This window comes from Ictidomys tridecemlineatus, chromosome 14 (assembly GCF_052094955.1).
Source record: "Ictidomys tridecemlineatus isolate mIctTri1 chromosome 14, mIctTri1.hap1, whole genome shotgun sequence".
Taxonomy (NCBI): Eukaryota; Metazoa; Chordata; class Mammalia; order Rodentia; family Sciuridae; genus Ictidomys; species Ictidomys tridecemlineatus.
In genome coordinates, this window is record NC_135490.1 from 34,285,809 (window position 1) to 34,308,080 (window position 22,272).

General features: G+C 37.5%; 1 long non-coding RNA gene across 2 annotated transcripts in view; it reads right to left on the reverse strand.

Annotated features, from left to right (window-relative positions):
* Positions 1-3,627: 3,627 nt before the first annotated feature.
* The window catches only part of LOC120884299 (uncharacterized), a 39,848-nt gene continuing 21,203 nt past the window's right edge, over positions 3,628-22,272 (reverse strand). Inside the window, exon 4 of one of the 2 annotated variants that reach the window (XR_013430312.1) lies at positions 3,628-4,046. This is a non-coding gene — a long non-coding RNA (uncharacterized LOC120884299). Of the gene's footprint in view, positions 4,047-15,870; positions 16,263-22,272 lie in introns of those variants that run through there. The other variant, XR_005726693.2, reaches the window with a different exon arrangement.

Genomic DNA, 22,272 nt, shown 5'->3' on the forward strand with positions numbered 1-22,272 from the left:
GAATGGCAAGGATGTTGAGGGGAGGGGATTGAGAAGAGAAGAAGGAAGGGTAGACACAATACACAATACATGCATGTATAGAAATATCACATTGAATCCCATCAATTTGTTCAGTTAACGTGTTAATAATCATTTTAAAAGATCCAACCACGAAAATTTAAATAAAAGCTTTTAGAAAAACAAAGTCTTTAAAAATATGTTACAAGCACAAAAGGTTATATAGTGAAAGAAAGTCTTCCTCCCACATCTGTACCCAACTATCCAGTGCCCCTCCCAGAAAAAAATCGCCAGTTTTTGGTATATCCTTTTCACATAATCTGAGTAATTTAAAAATTCTTGTTTTCTTAAAAATGAGACATTATCTTATGAGTAAATGCAAAAATATATAGGTTTCCTAGATTGGACTTACCTTTTGTCTCCTTTAGCATCACCTCTTTTCCCAGCATTTCTCACGCTTAATTCATTTCAGGTGTAGCACAAGCCGGAAAAAAATTGCCTTGAAATCTGCCTCTCTGATAAATCCAGTATGACAGGGATCAAGTTGTTAAAATTTTTGTCTGAGATCATCCCACCCAACAGATCAAAGAATCAGAAGCAATATGATGTTGAATCTGTCTTCAACGGGGCTGCTCACACATGGGTATGTGTGTAATGTTACATCACAGCTCTGTGCACACTGTGTTAGCTTTTCATTACTATTGTAAATACCTGAGATAATTAATGTATAAAGGTTTATTTGGATCACAGTTTTGAAGGTCTCAGTCTGTTATGGTTTAGGTATGAGGTATTCCTCAAAAGCTCATGTATAAGATAATGAAAGAAAGTTTAGAGTTGAAATGACTAGGGTATTAGTGTTTTAACCTAATCAGGGCATTAATCCCCTGTCAGGGATTAACTGGATGGTGATTGTAGGCAGGTAGGGTGTGGCTGGAGGAGGTGGATCCCCAGAGGCCTGCCTTTAGGCTCTATGTTGTCCTTTATTGAGCAGAGCCCTCTCTCTCTGCTTCCTGGTGCTGTATTCCCAGCTGCTTTCCCCTAACATACTCTTCCACCATGATGTTCTGCCTCATCTGGGGCCCCAAAGAATGGATTTAGCCATCTGTGGATTGAGACCTCTGCAACTGTGAGCCTCAAGATAAACTTTTTTCCTCTTTAAAATTGTTCTTATCAGGTCTTTTGGTCACAGCAGTGAAAAGGCTGACTAAAACACACTCCTGCAACATTGGTCCTGTTGCTTTAGGCCTGCGGTGGCACATCATGGTGGAAGTATATGGCAAAACAAAACTACTACACTTTCCTAACTTGAAAATAAATGACAGGTATTATCCATAATAGTGGAAGTAAACCAAACATGCATCCCATAGTCAAGAAGCAGAAAAGAGAGGAAGAAAATGGGGTCCCACATGAAGAACCATATCAGAGCACACCCTGCTGACCTTAAGACCATCCACTAGGCTCCACCACCTACCTGATCCACTGCCTCTCAATATCACCAAACTGGGACCACATCCTTTACACACCAACCTTTGGGGGATATTCCAAACTATACCAGACATCCTTTCAGTAAACTAACTCTTCCTAAGAAGTAAGGGTTTAAATAACTTGCACATCCCCCTTCCTTACAATTCTGTCTTCCAAAATACCTGTAGTTTCCTGAACTTGCCATACTCTCCCATGTCTTTGTATAAATTCTTTTCTCTGACTAGAAAGTCATTCTATTACCACCCCAGCTTCCTCACCACCTTTCTTTCTCTGGCAAATTGAGCTTAAAGATATAGCCATCAGCTCTTTTTGGAAAGCTTTTTCTGGTGCCCCTTTCCTTATCTATCAATCTCATTAGGCACTTCTATGTGCTCCTAATTACAACCCGTGTATAATTTCTACCATTCATTAAACAAATATCTGTTAAGAGCCTATACATACCAAGGACTGAGAAAATAGGAAGTAAGGCACATGAGACTCTAATAGCAGTTGCAGTCTACAGAGGAATAAGTTAGGTAGTTAGATATTAAAGTGTGATAAGTGCTACAAAGAGAGTGGGCAGATCAGAGGCTCCCACTGGTCTAAGTGAGGTAAAGAAAGTGACATTTCAGCTGACATCAGAAGAAAGGAATTAACCAAGTGAATCCAGGAGGAAGAAGTGGAAGGGTTTCAGACAGGGAGAACATCTTTGTGAAGACTAAGAAGAATAGAAGAGGAACTTTAAGGAATTTCTGATTGTCCAACATGACCAGCCAGTTGTTTTAAGACTTGATCAGATATGCCTTTTAGAAAGACCAATGAGTTACAAGTCCACTTTTTATTATGGTGACCAAAATACTTGACAAGAACAACTTACAGGAGAAAAAGTTTATTTGGCTCATGTTTCTGTTGCTCTGGGCCCAAGATGAGGCAGAACATTATGGTGGAACATCATGGCAGAAAGGCATGGTGGAGATAAACTGTTCCACTTGTGGCAGCCAGAAAGGAGAGGGGAGAGAGGGGGAGAGAGGAGAAGAGAGGGAGAGAAGAGAGAGAGAGAGAGAGAGAGAGAGAGAGAGAGAGAGAGAGAGAGAGAGAGAGAGAGAGAGAGAGAGGGAGAGAGAGGAAGAAGGAGGAGGAGAAGGAGGAGAAGAAGGAGGAGGAGGAGGAGAAGGGGAAGAGGAGGAGAGGGGAGCCGGGCCTCAGGGAAAACAAAACCTCCCAATACATGTCTACAATGACCCACCTCCCCCAGCTACCCCACCATCACATAGTTACCACCCAGTTAGTCCATTCAAACTAGGATGTACTGATTAGGTTACACTTCTCAAATCCAAATCATTTTACCTCTGAATATTCTGCATTAACACTGGAGCTTCGGAGGACACCTAATATCCAGACCACAACAAGTACTCTTGTTTCAGTGTGCAGGACCAACTAGAGAAGAGCAGGATTGGAGAGTGGGAACAGTATTTGGGGAATTTACATGGATCTGTTCTAGGAAAAAGTTGAAGCCCAATATCACTTCAAGCTTCATAATTCTGTACTACTTCTGCTGAGTAACTAATTTCTGAGTTTTTAAAAGAATACTATTAAATTCATATAATATATTCAACTTGTTAGCCCCACAACTCAGCAGAGTTTGCTATGGTATAGGGGCTCAGATGTTGTTCATAAAAGACTCATGTATTAAGCACTTCCTTGAGCAGTTTCATCTCTAAGATTAGGCTCTTTTTGTTGTTAAACTGAGTAGAGCAAAAATATAACATGAAATATGGCCTCTTATTCTTCTTATTAAAATATACCATTTAATTTAAACAGCAGCATATTTATTAAACACCAATTTCCACTCTTGAAAACAAACAACAGGTATTATCCATAGTAGTAGGAGCAACTCATAGATCTAACCACAGATGAGGGTTTTTAGCAGCCACTGAAATGGATCTTTATGAAGTCTATGCTTGATGTGGAAATTAAGAGCAATGACCTCAGTAATGCAAAGTATATATGTATAAGGATAAAGACATAAACATGGCCAAACTGCACTGCTGAGTTACAGGGACAAGTCTGAATGGTAGAGAAGAGAACAAAGACATTAAAATGCCTAGGAATTAAACATTTTTTAAGAAATCTTTTTATTGTAAAACAAAACAAAAGTACAGAAAACCATATTAAACAAATATTGGCTCAATGATTTATTTTAAGGTTAACACTCGAATAACCAACAGAACTTTGTTGCTTCCATGCAGCCTCATTCCAATCACAACCCTTTTCTACCCAATTAAGTAGCCACCATCTTCATTTTTATGGTAGTCATTCCCTTAATACTTTAAAGAATAGTCTTAATAACCAATTGTATCCTTAGATAATATACTTTATCTTTTGTCTTTCTTATTTTAAAACACTTCATATATTTTAGATCTTTTTAAAATCTGTACATTCGCCCTCTCTCACTTCATTTCCTTTCCATTCATTTGTTGGGAAAAAGTGGGCTCTCTGGCCCATAGAATTCCACTGAGGTTGATTTCTGCTGGTGGTAGACTTGCAGTCAGCTCAACATCTTTTGTCTTCACGGTTTTCTGCATCTGGATCCAGAGATTAGAATAGATTCAGGTTTGATCCCTTTGGCAAAACTGAACACTTTAAAAAGAAAACTAGAATGAACTATTAATAAATCTTCTTTTCACCTTTGGTGGATTAATCTGTCTGCTGTTGCATCTCATCCTCAACTGACAACCACAGACAGGTCCATTATGTTCCCTCACACCTCTGATTTTGCTTTGGACATGCACTCCATTCACAGTTCCTCTGGTGGAGAGAAGAGTCTGTCATCTCCCCTGGCCTGCTGGGAGTTTCTAGTCCAGTCCATTTACTGACACTTCACCTACAGAGCTTCATGGATGGAGGGATGTTCTCTTCTCCTTCCCTCAAATATGCTAACTTCTTTCCCATTTATTTCCCAAGTAATACTTTGAATCACACTGAAGGGGGAAAAGTTGACTTTAAGGTTTTAACTCTTCCAAGGACCTTATTTACAATTGTGATATGTAGCTTTATAGCATATCAGCTTTTATCTTCTGTATACTTCTTCTATTGGCCCAGAAGCATTTAAAACAATGCAATATCAGAAATTAACTTTTGTTCATGTAATGGATAGGTTATAAAATGATCTAAATTTATAGAACATTATTCTTTTAATTTGAATAATTAAAAATACAGGGTCAATTTGAATTTCTTAAGGCAAAATGACAGAGATCTTATTTTTTAGAGCAGACTGAGTCATGTGACCATTTGCACCTAACAAGCCAATGATAAACCATGTGACTGGAGAGTCATTCATGGTGCCTCCTGTCTCTGTCACCTGTACATACAGTCCAGCATCATTCTTTCCACCTTTCTGCATGTCCTCTGATACTCCCATAGTCCAAGTCACTATTTGCCTAATTAGCCTCCCAGGCTACCACTCTTGACCTTTTGGAATCTATTTTCCTTCTTATATCTTGGGGGAAAAATCTATTTTCCATACAGTAGTCTGAATGGTGTGTTGCAGTGGAATTATGTTTTAACATCTCATTGCTACATTAGTATATAATTCAAGTTTCTTGCTGCAGTTGGCAGGATTTTGTGTGTTCCAGCTCTTACCTTTGTCTCTAGTCCTATCAACTACTGTCTGCATTATTCTCTATGTGTTGACCTTGGTCTTTCCTCAGTTCCTCAAAAGTTCTCAAATCCTTATCAGCATGGGAACTTCAAATGTTCGTCCCCATTCTGCTCTTTATTCTTTCATGGCCAGGGCTCAGCATGTCTTCCTGGACCATATTACATAAATTAGATTCCCTCTCACTTAACTACTAAATACCCCATGACAGAAAGTGTTGCTTTTTTTCATATCAAATTATTTATCATCATTATTTCAATTTGTGGTAAAATACACATAATATAAAATTTACCATTTTAACCATTTTTAGGTGTATAGTTCTGCAATGTTACAGTGTTTCACAGCTATGACAACCACTATTCTCCAGAACTTTTTCTTGTAGGTGAAGAACTCTCTACCTATAAACGTTTACTTCCTAGTCCCTCCTCCCTGTGGTCCCTGGTAACCACCATTATACTTTCTACCTCCATGGACTTGACCACATTTGGTACTTCATATAAATGGGACCAGTCTATATTTATCCTTTCGTGACTGGCTTATTTTACTTAACATAATAGCTTCAGGGCTCATCTATGTGGCAGAATTTCTCCCTTTAAGGCTGAGGAATATTCCATTGAATGAACATAGCAGATTTTGTTTATTCATTCATCTGTTGATGGATACATGAGCTGTTTCCACATTTTGGTTATTGTGATTTATGCTGTTATGAACATTTGAGTTCTATGTTTTCAATTCTCTGGGGTACATACACCAGGAAGTGAAATTGCTGAGTCACATGGCATTTTTATGTTTAAATTTGGAGAAACTGGTGAAGCATTCCTGCACCCGCTATCTGACAGGGTCATAGCGTTGGGGATGCTGCGGCAGGGCAGCACCATCTGGAAACTGGAACCATTAGGAATGTTAAGTGTTTTGTTTATGATACTCATAATATAGGTAATAGGGCCTATGTCAATCAATAATAAAAGTATGTATTGTCTCAGATTGCAGGAAAATTCCCAGAATGAGACTAAGGATACAATTGAGACATGCTATGAGGTATGTTTCAATATCTCTCAGGATACAAACAATAGTGTTATTCCTCAAGCCTGAACAACAAGAAATATTTATCCCATGGTTAACAATTTACACTAGACCCGCCCCCAACCCCATCCTAAAGCCACAACCTGTACAACAGCCTAGCTACAGAAAAACAATTGCTGTGCCAACAGTACAAGGACCACTGTATGTAGCTTATAGTATCCCCTCTGAGGACAAGAGGCTAATAAAAATACATTCCCCAACCAATAAACCTTCCTTTGCTTTACACAGAAACTTATAATGAAAATGGAAAACAACAGTTAATATAAATTACAAATGGGTTGAGGTGTAAAGCCTGCCCTTTAAAGATTCAAAGACAAAAGAATTGGTGTGCTTTGACCAAGGATCAAGGAAGTTCTTTAAGAAAGCAGTTGATTAGGTCATATGAAAAAAAAGGAAATAACCTTGGTAATTAAAAATAGAATAATGTAAAATTAACATGGATATATTTTAGAGGCACTTCAGAGTAGTAGGCTTTTAAATAATAGACTTTCACTACTTTAAGTGTGTTTTACTAGGACTTTAGTTTAGAAGTAAGAAAGCTTACCAATAATCATAAGTATGCTTTAAAGGTTAATGAAATAATTATAGGTATGCTTTAAAGTTAGAAGTGAATAATAGATCAGGAGATATAGTCTAGTTACGTTGCCTAGTACTTCCTAGTGATTGAGGTAAAAACCTAAAAGCTTAATCTTGATTGGCTAAAGTTACAGAAAAATATTTTGAACAATGTACTCAATATCTTAGGTAATCAATGTATGTCAGAAAAGATTGTAATTCTTGAAAATTATGTAAATCAAAAAAGTTTTGGCTTTGAAGCTATCCATTAACTACCTGAAAAAACACCTGTAAAAAAGTATAAAAATAAAGGTTCCTCCAGGGGCAGCAGAGATTTCTTCTGGAGGCTGCTCGAAATTTGCAACCTGTCCTCCCAACTCTTCTTTTCACCAATGCCACTCCTCCTTCAGGATCCCCTGGACCCTCACTCCCCCCACCGGGGCTGGACCTCGGCAAGAAACCCCATACAATTTTCCACAGTGACTGCTTAGAGTCCCACCAGCAAATGATCAAGGGTTCCAATTTTTCTGTACTTTCACCAAAATTTATTTTCTGTACTTTCTAAAATAATAACCATCTTAATATGTGTCAAGTGGTACCTTATTGTAGATCTGATTATTGCATTTTTATTTACACTAATACAACTGTTCTGTTGGTGTTGAACATCTGTCCGTGTGCTTGTTGGCCAGTTGAAGATCTTCAGAAAAATGTCTATTCAAGTCCAATGCCCATTTTTTAATTGAGTTGTTTCTTTATTTTGCGGTTGCATTGTAGGTATCTTCATATATTCTGGATATTAGTCCTTGGTCAGATAGATGTTTTTTTTATTAGTTGTTCAAAACATTACATAGCTCTTGACATATCATATTTCATACATTTGATTCAAGTGGGTTATGAACTCCCATTTTTACCCCGTATACAGACTGCAGAATCACATCGGTTATACATCCACATTTTTACATACTGCCATACTAGTGTATGTTGTATTCTGCTGCCTTTCCTATCCTCTACTATCCCCCCTCCCCTCCCCTCCCCTCCCATCTTCTCTCTCTACCCCAAGATAGATGTTTTTTTCCTGTTCTATGAATTGCTTTTTTACTCTGCTGGTAGTGCCCTTTGATGCACAAAAGTTTTTAATTTTGATGAAGTCCAGTTTAGTTTTTATTACATTACTTGTGTTTTTCATATCATAGCCAATGAGTCTTCATAATTTTAACAATATATATGTATATATAGTTAAAATATGTATATTTTATACTATTATATATAAAGTATATGTATCTGTTTCATCACAAATGCCTACCCTAATAGACAGTAAGACACACAAATGCAGGGCTCTTTGTTTTGATCACCATTATATCTGCAAGGCCTACACTAGGTTTGTGATTAGTAGAGGTTCCAGTATACATATCTGTAATCTGATAAATGCATTTATTCTGATGTTTTAAACTTGTGGCATAGCATCACACCATATTAATTTGATGTTTATATGAAAAATAACAATTAACATAGGTGATTTCTGTGTGATAATTAATTATCCTACAGAAAATTCACACTTCACACTAAAATAAGGAACATGAATTTAAATCAACCTACACATTATTTCAAGATGTCAAAGAAAATAAGCACATCAGAAACAATCTCAACGACATAATTTTACACCTACACTTTTCCCAAACATTTACAGACCAAGGCTGAAATGACTAAAACACATATTCCATGTTTTAGCCATTTCATTTCAAATCTTATGTGACTTCATGATATATTTTTTTTTTCATTTTTCACTGGCAGTCTTTAAAAAATGTTATATACCTGCTTCTTAGATCAAGGAGGGGGACAGTTCCCTTGCTCTAGGTTAAGTAATAGCCCAAATAAAATATAGAAAGAGACTTTCTTTCCGTTATGATTTTGTAAATCTTCAGGAGAACGTTAACAAGTATGAGTTTGCCTCTTAGATCAAGCAAACCCATATTTCCTGGAATTAAAACTGCAAGGACTTGTCAACTGAAAAACAGCAGGGGGCGCTCATGAGTTTTTTGGGCAGCTATTGCTTGACAGCGTCCCCCCTCCAAAAAACCACCAAGGACAGACTTAACAGCACGAAAGAGAAACCCAAACAAAAGAAAAAGGGAGCCTGGCTTGGAGGGGGGGGTCTCCTAATGAGAGGTGAAAATAGCCCAAATCAATTTCATAATAAAGGACTGATACAGAGTAACAATTCAGACCTATAAGCTACAACCAAGTTTTAAGGGTAGAATATGAAGTCACTCCCTGGTATTGTGAAAGAGATGGAGAGTATATCCTACCTGAGAGAAATAACAAGTGACATTAGTACTACTTGCCAGATCATCTTTTGAATTTTAGCCTAGGGAATAAGAATCAATGCTCAGCATTAACAAGTCATACTATCTCCCTCTAACAGTACACTAAGTTGTGAAGCCCTCCATGACAGGGATTGGGGGACCCAGGCCATTTCTAGGGCTCACCTGGGCTCGGCTGGCCTCAGGATCTGAACTTTGCCAGGGCTTTCCTCACAAGTATGTGAGAATCACAGCTGAACATCTTAGAACACATCTTGAAATAGCTATCACCTCTCCTACGTAGGCTGATTTTAGTGAGTGGCCAAAATGTCTTACAAACTCCCTGAAGTTCAGGAAGTTCAGGAAGTTCTTTTTTTGGTTTGTGGATCACAGTTTCCCAAGAAGTACAGATCTCTCCTCAATGTTATTTCTGAATGAATACTGAAACTTTGAATAAAATATTTTGAGTCACAATTTTAATGGAACATTGAGAAATCCAATTTTAGAAAGGAACCAGGATGAATACATGACTTTGTAGAAGTACACAATTAGTTAAGTTTTATGCCATTGGGTTTTCTAGGAGTTGACTATTTCAAAAACTTTTCATAAAAGAAAGTTACTACATAGTAAGTGTTTTCAGTAACTTCCATGATGCAATAATTGTGCATAATTATTAATTATGACATTTTCTTTGAAAGGTTATCTATTTGTTCTATCAAACTAGATTATAATTTATTCTTTGGTAAAGAGTACATTTAGAAAAAAAATGAAACTGTAGGAAAGAAGGACAGTGCAATAATATGACATTAAAAACAAAAACTCTTTAAACAAATAAGGTTTCTTACTTCAGTTTAAATGGCCATGTATCTTTTCCTGGGTAAGATATCAAGTTTATTTCATTTGAATCTTCAAATTCTTTTTCTATTGCCCAATAGTGTTGCAAACCAAAATTTTTAATTATCTTAAATCTTGGGGGAAAAAAAGAATAGAGAAAGTTTTGTTTATTTTCTAAATATTGATTTAACTCAATTGTAATGAGAGGAATCTTGGAACTAGATATCAGTTTTTTAGGTTACATAAAATATTAAAATTGGCCAGAAACACTAAATCATATAATCTTGAGGAATTAGAGAACAACAGCAAAATAAGTTGGCATAGATGTAGGATGAATTTTATATCAATACATCAAGCAGGAAATAATACGTGTTTCTCTTTCTGCAGTATTTATTCAAATAAGTGTTAAATGAGTAAAGTAAAGAAAAGCATCATGCTAACTCTCTGGGACTTGATTTCCTCTTCAGTAAAATAAAGGCTGAAATTACAGGATTTTTATGTCTCTTCTAAGATCTAACACTCCAGGATTCAGACAACACAAATACCCACCCTCTAAATGTCTTTCATACTATACAAAACATAAAGGATGTACTTGCTTAAGGGATCTAGATTCCTACCTAATTTTAGAACTAGAAGGATTCCCACTGGTAGAATTAAGTCCTTCAAAAAACACTGTGGCAGTAAAGAACTGATGGAATATGAAATGTCTCTAGGTGACAGAAACTCACTCAAGAGCATCATAAATAAGGTTGAATATAAAAAGAACTACCTAGTAAACTCACTGGAAGGAACAGACACCCTTAAATTTGTAAGTTTGAGGAGTCCCATATTCACTGGATCAGTAACTAGCTCTCTACCACATGGCTCAGTAACTGAAAGAATATTTGGTAAAGATGGCCTATGGCAGGCTCTTCTCACATGCTGAAAATCTTTATGATGGGCTACACCAACACCACCAGCTGAATAATGAATAATGGTTACCCCAGCTATTCATTCCCTCATTGATGGATAACCCACAAGCACAGGGAAGAAGTGATCTTCCCACTAGTCAGGCAGGATTCTGGTATGCATTAGTCAGATTTTCACTACTGTAATAAATACCTAAGATAATCATCAGAGAAAGAGAAAAGGTTTGTTTTGGCTCACTATTTTGGAGGTTTCTGCTGGATGTTCCCATTGGTTTGGAGTGTTTTGTGAGGCAGTACATTGGAAAGGGAGGACATGGCAGAGAAAGGTATGCACCTCTTGGTGGTCAGGAAGCAAAAGAGAGTAGAAAGGGCTGAGGTCTTACTATCCCTTTCCTATGCACACTCCCAATGACCTAACCCCTCCCCACCTGGCCCCACCACTTCTCAGTAGTGTCACAGGTTGGCAACCAAGCTTTGCGTAAGTGTGACTTTGGGGAACACTCACAATCTAGCATGATCCAAGGACATATTTACTATTCCCTTGTTGCTAAAGAAATGACATTCAGAAATGGACTTGTGAATTTGGATGAAGTTGTTGACCTCTGGAGGAACTCATGGTCTTTCCCCAGTTACTTTCCCCTTTGGGGAGGTGTGGTTCAGGTCACTGCCTTTCATTATGCCCATTATGCCCTTCAAGTACTCTGTTAGTGAGCATTTCATCACTGTGTCCTAAATACATGAAAAGAACAACTTAAAAAAAGTTTATTTGGGACTCATGTTTCATAGATTTAGTTCATGGTTGGCCCATTCCATTGCTCTGGGTCCAAGGTGAGTAAGAACATCATGGTGGAAGGGCATAGTGGAGGAAAGCTTCTCTGATCATGACAGCCAGAAAACAGAAAGAAAGTGAGAGAGAAGCAAAGGGTCTAAGGACAGACATAGTCCATAGTCCAAGAATACCTCCCACCTGCCTATGGTTGACACCCAGGAGTCCATTCAGCTATTAATGGATTAATACAGCAAATGAATCAATGCACTAATGAGGATAGAGTCCTAATAATTGCCTAAAAGTCCACCTCTGATCTTTGCAGCATGGGGGATTATGCTTTCAACATGTGAGCTTTTGGGGGGACACTTCATATCCAAACCATAGTAGAAGTGGATGAAATATTCCTTCTGCTGAGTTAAAAATCCTTGAAGTAAATTAAGTGTAACTGACTATGACCAATGTTGAGATGTTGAGGTATGGCAAAGAAACAATAAAAGAAGTAAGAATATCTTGATCCTTTACACCACCCATTTTCAATAGATCCTGAGGGGCATAGACAAAGATGATTACACAGCAAGAAAACACTCCTAACAAGCGGGAGATTCCACCTAACCACTAAAGCACCGCTCAGTGTGAGCCACACTGTACTCAAAGGATCTCCTTTTACCATTTACCATGTTTGAAGATATAAACCAAAGCAGATCATGAGAACAGTTCAACCTGCTTCCCCCACAGCCCCAGTCTCAGATCTAGATTCCAATGTAGGAAACCAGAGCACATGGGGCCACTTCCAAAGAACCAGAGAAAAGATGGAATGAAATTGAAGGTATGAAAGGGAATCATCAGGACTGCTGCGTAGTCACACACAAAGGCCCTGCATAAAGGCACCAGGAATAAGGGGGATATATCAGTGCTAGGCATTATTCCTTATCATCAGATGCAGGTTTAGCCACTCCAGACCTTTGCTGATAGAAGATGTTTAAGGAATATTAAAGCTAATAATCAACTAGGAATTAGGAGATTGCTTTCTAACTGGTTTTTGCCTTCGGATTAAGGAAGCTATCACAAAGTTAATAGTAGGACCCAACTGATTTGCATGGTAGCTCTCCCATAGTCATGGGAGTTAGAAAGAGCCTGAGCATACTTTTTCATGCAATGTAATGCTTTAATTTTTGCAAACTGTAAATAATATTAGTAATTTTTTTTCAGACTAAACTAAGCAAAAGTTCTACAACTGAGCTGTACACCCATTTATTTTTATTTTTTGAGATAAGCTCTCCCTAAATTGTCCAGGTTGACCTTGAATTTGCAATCCTCCTGCCTCAGCCTCCTGAGTAACTCAGATTATAGACATGAGCCATCCCACCTGCCTGATGTTAGTATTTAATAACATTTTTTGTCAATTTAATCATTACTTCCTTATCATTGTTCATCATGACTTAAATATATAATCAATGAAAATATGCAGAAAATACACACAAGCTCCAAGAAGAAAATTCCAAATTTTATAAAAATCAGCTGTTAAACTTTTCTTACACACTTTTCACTCTTAGCTCTATACTATGTATGTGTGTGGGAAGCCATTCTAACACGTGATTGGGCGACTCCCCTTAAGGGCCTGAGGCACTTTGGCAAAGTCGAAGTTTTCCTGACCTTTTCCTGATGAGAGAGCCCATCCGTGTGGGGGTGTGCCTGACCACTGACCCCGGGGACCCAATCACTGACCCTGACCTTGGAGTGCAGCGCCCCCTCAACCTTCATTGGATGGAATTCTCCCCTGAATCTCTTGTTCCCCAATAAAAGGCTGGTCCCCGGTGTGCTCGCGCTCTCTCTCTCTCCTGCTAGCCCTGAGTAATCCCTGCTGCCCTGCTGGGCAGTTTAGAGGACCGAGCCTGTGTGTGTGTGTGTGTGTATATTCATGTATGAATGTACAATAAATTGGGATTGCCATTCTAGTAGAAGACAATGAGAATGGAGTTTCCTTAAGAACTACAATTATGTTGGGAGTTATTATGAGAGACAGAGGGTATGTGCTCAGGGGAGGGAACAATGGCTCTGTGTATCTGTAAAGTTTAATTCCTTAAAAAGAAAAGAGCTGAAAGCAAACATAGAAAAATGTTGTCATTAAATCTGGCTCATAGGTAAATGCTTGTTTGCTATGCTTCTCTATATTTTTCGGTAGATTTGAAATAAAGTTTCAAAAGAAAGAAAAGTTAAAATTGCTGTTTAGACTTAGTGTATGCTGCATTTGTAACAGTTTTGCCATTTCCAGGAGTATCTGCCGCTGTCCTCTTTCTAAGTATAGATGCTTCTGCTTTTGCATAAATTGCTTTTGACAAAACTCAGGGAAATCCAAGGGATCTAATTTCTCCTGAAAAGAAAGGTGCAATCACTTCAAAACTCCTTTCTCCTCCCATAATAACATAAATTTTGAATTTCCCCAGTGTTTCCAATGGGGAATACAAGGAGTGCTCAGCATAACTGCCAGAAAATAATAACATAGAGATCAAATTGGTAATCCAAGTGCTTGAAGTTACACGCATCTCTTTCCTATTTCTAACCCCAAATTATCCGTCTTATGGAAATTGAAAAAAGTTTAATGGCTCAGAGATGGCATAGACTGATGACTTTCAGTGCTTGCTACATGAGTGTCCTTGACACACAAAATATTGCTATGGTCAGAGAGTTCATCTTATTTTGAATTACACACATCAGTAAGAGCTTCCTGAGCTAAGGTGTTCTGTTGACAACAGTACTTTGACTTTATCTGGGGCCAAGACTATTCACTTATTACAAATTCAGATAATGGAACAAAATTCTTGGAAGGCTATATCTATCAGTCTAGGTCCATTCATTTTTCTAGAAAACTGCTGATATACATCAAAGTATATTAAATCTATTCTTCACATTTCAGCATACAAAATGGATTTAAATTGGATCATGTAATAGATTTCTATGAGGTAGTACAGGCTACTTTTTCAAATTTTCACTGTTGGGAAAAAGTAACAATTGTAAGATGTCACATAATATGGTGAATTTTTACTTGAGGGTCCAATAGACAAAAGGAGAAAAAAAATTACCAAAAAAACCTTGAAAATTTAAAAAATTTGATGTTCCAAAATCAAGGAAGACTTCAACAAAACTATTAAAGGATACTGAACAATTGATTTAAACAATCTTTGTGAATTTTATAATGAAATCAGAAGTGAAGAATTTGGTTCCATTAAGTAAGGCTATCCTACTCAGCAAACTCAAGATCCTGCTTTTTTTCCCATTCAAGGAGCTGACCTTTTGGCATGGAAGAGATCGCCCAGGGAGCAAGCAGTGTGATAGTGAGAGCGAGTCTCCACTACAGACTCTAGGATCATCAACTTGAGATTGAGACAAAATCCCTGCCCCCTGCCCACAGCCTACACATGATGTACAGAAAATGAGGGGCTGGCAGCAAGTGCCCAGTCAGCTTTTTTTAAAAAGCAAAAAGCAACCCTCCTCCCCATGAAGGACACAGTCTCAGGCACTCAGTGTGAGTGGGCAGGTGCCCTTGCCTGTTGCCAGCCATTAAAAGGACTGTCCAGCAGGGTTAAAGGGGTGTTGGCCCAGGTCCTCCAAGACCCAGGTGACCTGCCACAGGCACATCCAAGAGCTTTGGATAAAGAGGTTATGAAAACTCAGCATCCCTTAATGAGCTATTTTTGCATTTGGGTGAATGACGGACTGCTTCAGGTGGCTGGTGACTAAAAATCTTCCACACTTTTGAAGGGAGTAATGACAAGCACTTTCCATACTTTCTTGGGGTGAGGCGGGTGTGGAGGGCGGGCAGTGCTAAAAAGCAGGCCTTTGGGAGTCTTCATTAGAAATGTGGATTTTAAGGGCGACCTTAGGTCATACAGAACTAATCAAGCGAAAACAATACGAAAATGAGCCTGACAGTCAGCAAGTATCTGAAGACTTTATCAAAAAGAATTAGAAATGGACAAATTCACTGGGTGCTGCAAAAGGATCAAATCTGCAAGGTGGCATTGTGTGGCCGGGATTAAATTATTTATTCATTGTTAATTTATTTATTTATGTATGTGCAAATGACCTTGCTGCTGCAGGTGCTAAGGGGCCTCTGAAAAGGCCGGGAGTTTTAGATCCAGGCCTAGAATATTGGTCCATTTAACTCATTCTTTCCTTAAGGCGATCAGCACTGACTTTTATCTAAGGAGAGAGAGAGAAGGAAAAACCATATGTGTGCAGGGAATGATGCAGGGCTTGAGCAGCCCTAAGGACCCAAGCAGTTCAGCTTCATTCAAGATGGGGAAAGCTCCATGCAGTTTAATGTCCAACAAATTAGCAAATGAATGCTTATGTCAATATGTGAAAAATCCCTGGTTAGTTTAAACAGATAAAAGCCTCTGGGGAAACCTCAGAAAATGCAGTCTCTTTTTCTTTGCCTTTTTAGTTAATTTAATTTAATTTTTAAAAGCAGCCACAGCACTTTTGGAGCTCTATTGAAACCCACAAAAGTTACCCCTCTCCCTCCCAAAAAGAGGTCTAATGGATCCTTGATCTTGTACTTGCTTGAAATCGTCTCAATGTGACTAACAGAAAAAATAAGATTAAATTAGCCATTCTCTTTATCATGTTCACTATTCAATAATGTCCTGCCCAAATTGAAAAGCAGAGAATCCATCTTCACCTCCTATGCACGCCTGTGGAGTAAAAACAAATAATTACTCTGTATGTATGACAACATAGTCTGTAGGGGGAAAACCTGAGGGCGAAATCAATAATGATATTATTTTCTCTAGGTTTAAGCAAATAATGACAAACAAAAATGGTCATCTTGTGTTCCTGCTGACCCAGCACAGTGGGGACCCTGTGTAGGACATGACCTTTGGGGAAAGACAACACAAGAACTCAGCATGAGGGATTCAGACAAGAAGTCACACGTATTGAAACCAGTAACATCAAGTCAGTGAGTTCTTGAAGAATAAACAAGACTCACTTTCTTTGAGAAAGAGATATATGACAGCTAAAGGTCCCTGGAGAAGAATCTTTCTGCTAAATTGTTTGGGATGCTAAGCAAATGGTTTGGTGTGAGAAATCCTTCATTTCGAAATATATAGCTGCCTCTCATGTGAACTAGAAACTTCCCTTCAATTACGAGGAGGTAAACTCTCTTCAAAAGGAGGGAGAAAGAAAAGAGAAAAATAAATGTCTTTAAATATAATTGCAAGATTTTCTTTCACATATTCAATTGTTCATGGTCCCTAAAAAATGAGAAATTTGCATGCAAGTGCCAAATAAACTATTAAATTCCAAAGGAGAAAAAAGAAAAATATATAGGACTTTTCTATATTGCTGAACATCATTAGCTCATTCTGACCATTTTGAGAGTTGCAAATATTTTGACCCTAAATGCCAAACTGTCTAAAGAAGGAAAACTTCAAATAATTTCTCTCCTCATATATTTTCTTGGATTTACCTAAGAATAAAGTCAACTAAGTCTGAAATCATTAACAGTGTTAAGCCAAAGTTTTATAAAATTGTGACTTCCTTAGGTGTGTTTTCAACTTCTGAATTTCATAATTAATTTTTATAGGTTAAAGTTCTATTTTGTTTGTGTAGTATAACATACAACTACTTTGAATAAGAATTTTAAAAGCATTTTATTTCTAGTTAGGTTTTAATTTTTATTATGGAGAGTGCTGTGCTATTTAAATAAAAATAAGATTAAATCTTATTAAATCTATTCATTTTTAACATAATGAATAGATGGGCCTCTTCCCATTATTAGAAATTAATATACATTTTATTTTCATAGCAGAGCGAATGGAAAGAGTAAAAGTAAAGACCAATCCAAAATATTTCATTAAAAAATAAACTATCCAGGAACATAGTAGTTTATTATTTCTGGTACAAAAGAGAATTTATCATTTAAAACAAAAACAAAGCTTTGAAAACCATGCATTAATTTGTGCTAAATAAGCAATTAGTTTCTGGAGAAGGAGAGTCTCCACCATTTTCTTATTCTTTTTTCATTACTGAAGTTTGATTTATTGAAAACTATTAGGGCAGAAATTACCAGATAACCTCAAAATGGACTGATTTTTTAAATCAGCACAGTAAGACCTTTCAGAGAACAGATTGTGCTCAGAAAGGAGTTAACTGAAAGAAAATGACAACATTTTTAGGTGCCAAATTTTTAATTATTTTTCACCAATAAGACTCACTTCATCAATGCTGTGAGCTTGAAATGTCAAAATAATCATTCAGAACTAAATAAAGCTCAAGTACTAAATTTTATCATTAAGATATTTTGCTTTCTTATGGTACACCAGGAGATCTTTTTGTTAACTGCTCATGCATAACACCAGCAGATGCTCTGGTTCTATGACACTACATCAGATGCTTCAGAGATTGCCAAAAAATTCAAGTTGTCTTTTATGAGCCCTGATATCATACAGAGCAACTAAAGCAAAAATACATCAGTATTTTGCTGTGCTCATATTCATTCTCTCTTTTTATAACAACAGCAGTAAGCAACAGCAACAATATCTCCTAGAGCCTTAGAATGTTCTAGGCATTGTGCTAAGTAAGTAATTATCATAAAATATCTCATTTCAGAATATCTCTTGGAGTACCTTAGACCTGTGAGGTAGGTATGAGTGTTTCCATTTTCCAAAAGAGGAAACTGGTCCTCAACAAAGCTAAGTAAAAACCAGAAGAGGCAACAATAAGTAGCAGAGGCAGGAGTTGAACTCACACCAGTTTGATTAGAGCTTGAGTTATTTTTTTTTTCATTAATTTTTTTTTACTTTGTTCAGAGCCTGAATTCTTAGATACTGTGATTTTGCTTCTTTTAAGCATTTTTGCTTCTGCTTTTTGCCTATAAATAATCCAAAATGATAAGAATCCCTATTGCAACAGGCTATAAGAGTGTACTTTCTACACTCTTACACTGTCACCTGCTTTGTCCCTGGAGATTTTGACAGCACTCATGAGGGTTCAGGTAGTTGAATTCCTACTTCTAGAACCTTCAGCTCTTCCCTGGTGTTGGCAAGTCTGCTCACTAGAGCCCTCTGGCTCCCAGACCCATAACTGCCATCATACTCAGCCCCATGGTTCTCTTTTGTCTGTGTTTTCCCACCAGAATCATGAGGCCAAGACAAGGAAACAGTAGGGGATAGAACTCTTCTATCACCTAGCACTGTGTAGTGCTTGATAATTCAAACAAACCCTCTTGGGAAGCTACAATAATTCATCCCCATTTATAGATATGTAACTGAGACACAAGTCAAATAATTTAATAAAGGTCACACAACTAGGAAATGGTATTGTTCATGATTTTAACCAATTTACTGTATTACATGATAACACTTTAAATGATTTACTGTCTGCCTCTTGTTTCTTGTATGTAAGAGGAGAGGAATATTTGCCTTGCTCACCAATAAGTCTGTAGCATACAACAGTGTCCAACACATCACAATAAGTATGGGTTTGGCTGACTTTCAAGTTTTTTACTTCTGAGGTTTCAGGGACATTTCTCTGACTCTCATGGACATTGTCAGATAACTTAAGCAGCTCTTACTTTCACAGGATGATTCAGGGTATTAGATGTGATCTTTACATTTTCTGCTTCTTTCAAGTTTGAGGGAGAAGAATTGGGGCTGCGGTGATATTCAAGTGCACCACAGCCTCAAAGAGTACAGATGAAAAATGAGATGGAAGAAACCTTAGTGCTCAGTGCCTTAGGAAGTCATCCCTTCCTATAGATATATCACTTGAGCTCCAGTGCCCTCTACTTCCATCTGGCTTTGCCAGTGAGAGATGACAGCTACTGCTTCCTTGTCTTGGCACCATGATTCTGGCAACAGCCGCTCCCTCTAGGACTACCAGTTCTGGCCAGTTGGTCCCCTTCCAACTGTTGGTGACCCTTCGTCTACAACTCCACTGGGCTCTTTGAACAGCAACCCTCCTCTGCTCCTCCAAACCTGATAATAGCTTTCCCACTGTCGTCCTTGGGTGCCAACATCCATTGTAGACTCTTCTAATCTCATTCACACCTCTGCCAAGAGCTCCTTCATTAAACTCTTCAAAATCCCAGCTGAAATTTCTTTTTCTTCCTGATGGGATGCTAAGGCACAGACCATCTGGTCCAAATTCCCATCCAATGGTGCAATATCTTCGGCAACATGCTCAGCCTCTATTTGTCCATTCCACCATTCCAAGGAGTCCACTCCATTATAAACTGTTCTATTTGTTAAAATAATATTCCGCTTTCAAAGGCAAAAAAGATCTGCTTCCCATGAAATCCTACTTCAGTCATCTGGAACACACTAAATAAGCCTGCTCTTTCCTCTACCTGATAGCCCTGTAAATATTCCCAGCAGTCCCCCAAGCCTTCTCCCTCTCAGGCGAAAGACATCCCATTTATTTTCCACTCTACATCTCTCCATGCTCCCACATCAGCACTGAAAATAAGGGAGTAAAGAAGTGAAAAAAAATTATAATAATTGATAGGAATAAGTGGTAGGATAAAAATAAGAAAACAGAAAGGAAGCAGAATCTGCCTATTTTTTACTTTATTCTTGGGACTGATTATTCAACTTCCCATTACAAATGTTTCATTATTATTACCACTTGAACTAGTATATCACTTCATCCAGTCTCTTTCCTTCTCTCTTTGCTCCCCTCTAACTCCCCACCCATACGAAGGATTGAACCCAGGATCACTTAACCACTGAGTCCTCAGTCCTTTTTATTTTTTATTTTGAGACAGTCTCACTAAGTTGTTTAGGGCTTTGCTAAGTTGCTCAAGCTGGCTTTGAACTTGTTATCCTCCTGCCTCAGCCTCCCAAGTTGCTGGGATTACAGGTGGGCACCACCAGGCCTGGCCCTAAATTTATGTTTTAAATTGATATATTAAACATAAAGATTGTATATATTTATGGAATATTTTGATACATCTATACATTGTCCAATGTTTAAATCAGGGTAACCATACCTATATCCTCAAACAGATATCACCTCTGTATGAGGAAAACATTTTAAATCTTCTAGTTTTTTTAAATATACAATACATTATCTACAGTCACCCCACTGTGCAACAGCACACTAAAACTTCTAACTCCCATCTAACTGTGACTTAGTACCCATTGATCAGCCTCTCTCTTCCTCCCTCCCTCCCCACTACTCTCCCCATCCTCTGGTTACCAGGATTCTATTTTCAACTTCTGTGACATCAACTATTTTTTAATATTCCACATGAGTGAGATCATGTGGTACTTGTCTATTTGTGCTTTAATTTTACTTACCGTAAGTTATTGCATTCTTATTGTAGTAAATATGTATAACATAACATATTTACCATTTTAACTTTTCTCATTTTAATCATTTTTAAGTATACAGTTCAGTGGCATAATTATATTCATGATATTGTACAACTACCACCATTATTTAGTTTTTAGCCCCACACACTCACAAGCCAGTCATAAATACAAAGAACTTAGGAAACTTAACAGCAAGTTCTATTCATTTATCATTGTTATCACTGCTTATTATTTCCCTCTTTTCAAAATAGAAATCAGGTTTGAGGCAAGAATGGTTGTTGTTTTAAAACATTTTTATAGTGTATTATAATTAAACATAATATATAATGAGGTTCATTTTGACATATTCATAAAATTACAGAATATAATTTGCTCCATTTCAATTCCCAGTATTGCCACTCTCCCCCCCACTTCTTCATTGGTCTTCCTTCTGTTTACTTATTGTTTCTTTAATTGGTGCTTTAAAGATGTACACAAAGGTCAAATTCACTGTGGTCTATGCATATATGTATATATCATAATTTGGTCAATTTCATTCTGCAGTTCCTCCCTTTTCCCATCCCCCCAATCCCTTTCCTATACTCCACTGAACTCCCTTCTATTTTCATGCAATTCCTCCTCCCCTCTTCTTACTTCTTTCCTAATTTCACTCTAGCTTCCACATAGGAGAGAAAACATTCAACCTTTGACTTTCTGAATCTGGCTTATTTTATTTAGCATGATGTTTTCCAGTTCTATTCATTTACCAGCAAACGCTCTAATTTCACCCTTCTTTATGGCTGAGTAAAACTCCATTGCATGTGTGTGTATGTATGTATATATGTATGTATGTATATGTGTGTGTGTGTGTGTGTATATATATATATATATATATATATATGTCACATTTTCTTAATCCATTCACCTATTGATGGATATCTGGGCTGGTTCCATAACTTGGTTATTGTGAATTGCACCACTAGAAACATTGGCGTGCCTGTATCAGTATAGTATCTTTATTTTCTTTTCTTTTGGATAAATAGCAAGGAGTGGAGTAGCTAGGTCATACAGTGGTTCCATTCCTAGTCTTTTGAGGAGTCTCCAAACTGATTTCGAAAATGTTTGTACTAGTTTGCAGTCCTACCAGCAGTGTATGAGTGTACCTCTAACAATTTTGTAGACAAAGGAACTGAAGCTTGATGTTGTTAGATACCTTGCTGGAAACCCTACAAATAGGAAAAGCATAACCTAGGGGGGGAAATTGATAAAGTGGACTATATTGAAATTTAATTTTTGCACTTTAAAAGATACCAGTGAAAAATAAAAGGTCAAATCACAGACTGGTAAAAATAAATATGTGCAAAACATGTATCTGACAAAGGACTTGAGTTCAGAATATATAGAGAAC